The 3303-nt window shown below is 35.3% G+C and overlaps 1 long non-coding RNA gene across 1 annotated transcript; it reads right to left on the bottom strand.

Moving 5' to 3' along the window:
* Positions 1-528: 528 nt before the first annotated feature.
* LOC136213364 (uncharacterized) lies at positions 529-2387 on the bottom strand. The gene is made up of 4 exons (XR_010680485.1): positions 2253-2387; positions 1864-1946; positions 1127-1318; positions 529-734 (listed from the first exon to the last, which is right to left on the bottom strand). It is a non-coding gene; the product is annotated as an uncharacterized lncRNA (long non-coding RNA).
* Positions 2388-3303: the final 916 nt, after the last annotated feature.

Here is a 3303-nt window from a genome sequence, read left to right as displayed (position 1 = left end):
CCGGGAGGGCTCCCTCCCTCTATAACTCTGTCGCCTCCTTGAGGCATTGCCAAATTTTGGCATTCTCCTCCTGCAAGCTTCTCTGTTGGTCAATGACCTTCATTTGAGCCGCCGTGTGTACGACCTGCGTAGTTTGAAAACCTCGCCTCCGGCGTGAGTCGTGGAGCTGGTCGCTCCAGCTTCGGGTACCACCGTTGGAGCCGAGTCATTAGGGGTTTGCATCTTGTTTGAAGATCCGGAGTCACTTGTAGTCCACGCTCACCGCACCAAATAATCAGGTATGTGAACACAGTGATCCTGGTCTCCGGAGAGGTACTCTGGATTATCGATGGCTCGCCCCTGCGTCGGGAAGGGTCCCTGCGGATACTCCGACGAGCAAGACAGTTAGTCGCTCAAGAGAATTTATTGAATGTAATGTGCAAGTGATTGAAAAGATTACCCGCCCCTAGCTTCCAATGTGAGTTGTGTATTTATAGAGGGTGCTTGGGCCCTGGGCCCTTCTGCTTGCTTGGGCCTTCTTGGGCCTTTTACTCGTATCCCGAATCATAAGCCAATCCCAATTTTTTTATCAAACAGTCTAAGGGGTGTTTGGTTGCTCCTTTTCACTTCCTGTTTGTCTTTTCACTTTAAAAATGAGAGTTTCAGGTGTTTGGTTACACACCTCCTGTGTTTTTTCAAACAGCAAACAACAAACCGTAACAGCATTGAGAATGAGGAATTCTGCAGATAGAAGCCTTGCAAAAACAAACCAACTGTTAATGAAAATATCAGCATTCTATAAACAACAATTGAAGAAAAAAATAAACAAAATAACCTAAAAAAAGCACGAAAAAGAAATTCAACAAAACATACTATAGACCTAACCAAACAGCAAAAAAAAATAAAAATCAACCAAGATTAAATTGAAACCAAATTATTAGAAAACAGTACAACAAAAAAACATTTTCATATGTATGGCATCAATTTTATCATTGTTATGTAAGCAAAAATTAATGAAAAGAATAGACAAACTAACCTAACAAAAGAGCACAACAAAGAAAATCAACATAACATACTGTAGACCTAACAAATGGAAAAAGGACAATAAATATCAAGAAAAAGATTAAAATCAATATTAACTACCTACCAATAAAAGCATAGAGAATTTAAGAGCAAAATGAAGGTCAATAGGCAGAAATAATTTCTTGAATCCCTTGTATTCTCAGAATTCCAAGGACAGCCTTTAAAAGTGCCTCATCCCGTTCAACTCCTGTTGTCTTATGAGGAGAATTAATGGACATTACAATCTGAGTTTGTCATGCATCCAGAGCAGCCATTCCTACAAAAACACAGTATAAGAACGGAAAATTAACCTAATAAGGTTATACATTTATTTCTAAAACACATAGATATCCTCTATTAGAGTACACAATTGATAATTTTCAAATTCTCAGAGAATATTACAAAATTAAATAGTGAAGGTTCACTGTTTCTAGCTCTTCACATACTGCACTTGAAAGATCAATGTCATTCTAGAAATCATACTAAAGAGATTAGAGAAACTTAATATCCAAATGATGCTCATTAAAGCTAACATTCTTTTAGAACAACTATATGCGTTTAAAATGACTCTATTTTGCACACAAAATTTGAAAAGTAAGTTGTTTTCATTTATTAATCTATTACTATAATATGGTTTAACCAAATGGGAAGCACAACCATGCTATGTAAGAGAGAAAAAGAAAAAGTCAAAATTGCAGCAGTTAAGCAAAAAGTACATGGGTTCTGAATTAAGAAATGTAATCTACTAATTATATGTAACATAATCTAACATGAAGAAAAATAATGAAATCTAATCTACCATGAAGAAAATGGTGGTCTTACCTGCCATAAGAATTCACATTCCTTTCGTATCAAAGAGCCGGTTGAAAAGATTGGTGAAAGAGAGCCCCGTCTTCTTATCTCAACTGAATACAAAATCACGAAACTAATATAAAAGTGTGCACATTAACATTTTCAAAAATATCATCATTCAAACGATTGACATGGATAAATTATAAGTTAGATCTGCGGATTTCGAAATCTAAAATCCCAAATTGAACCAAGTTTGAGTAAATCATTGATTGTGTAAAGATCAGAGAAAAGAGATTGCAAAAAATGTAAAAGAAAAGAATCAGATAGATGAGAGAAACACAACAACATTTAAATTTAACCCAAAATCCATAGAACATAATAACCTAAAATTTTAAAAGCAAATCAATAAGAAAACTTACCCTTAAGAAAAGTTAAGCAGAGTAATCTAAAAATGGGATACCATTGAATTCTTGGGACGATGTGGTGATGGAGAAAGGGATGGCAGGATGTTACAATTTCGACATCTTGGTCTTGCAAACTGATTTAGATTTAGATATGGTTTGAGGGAAGCGGTTGAGAAAGATCGTGGAGATTGAAAGACATTTCAGCATTCAAGCTCTAATTTTTTTGACACATCAGCTTTTAAGTTTACTGCTTTTATTATATTAATAGATAGATAGATTAATAGATGTCGATTGATTCTATTCTATCAGGACGGAGTATTTTGGGATTTGTTAGTTAGCCTTGAAGCTCATTGTGTTTTATTTTTCTTTCTCTTTGAATGTGTTTTTCCACTTCCCCTTCAATAATATCAGTTGTCTAAATATTTCAATGGCTTTTCCTTTGATATCAATCTGTGGTTGGATGTTAATTTGATCTTATGGAGTGGATTGCCCCATACTTATTTCTAATGTGCAAACTTTGCTTTTGGAGGCAGTCCCCACGAGTACCTAGTCAATTTTTGTACTTTTTTTACCATCTAAATTTCATAAAAAAAACAAATTCAATTGAATAAAAATAATTTTAGTGCATAACAAACAGGGACGGAGCCAGGGGTAAGGGAGGGTCTCCCGACCCTCCGAAACACCCTTGACGAACAGTGGTTCAGTTCCGAGTAGCCCTCAAAATAGGTAAAATTAGTACTTATAATGTAGAATGCGATTATATGATATAAAACTATGTTTACATAGTTGGTTGTAGTGATAATTAAATGTGATGTAGATTAAATCGATCTGAAGGTTTTAATCTTAAACCAACAAAGATTACAAACTTCTCAAGCTAAACTTGAAGGTTGAATAAACCCAAAAGGATGATATCCTTGCTCCAATGGAGGCTTCAAAATATAATATTCATCAAAGTTAAGAAACATTACAAAATGAGGAGAATATATACACCTTCAAAATAGAAAGCAAGGGACTAAAAGACCCCCCCCCCCTAGGGTTACCAACAACTAAGGAACCATAGGGGTAA

The sequence above is a fragment of the Euphorbia lathyris genome, chromosome 1 (genome assembly GCF_963576675.1).
Source record: "Euphorbia lathyris chromosome 1, ddEupLath1.1, whole genome shotgun sequence".
Taxonomy (NCBI): domain Eukaryota; kingdom Viridiplantae; phylum Streptophyta; class Magnoliopsida; order Malpighiales; family Euphorbiaceae; genus Euphorbia; species Euphorbia lathyris.
Note: the sequence above shows the minus strand (reverse complement) of the source record. Positions and strands in the feature narration are given on the sequence as shown.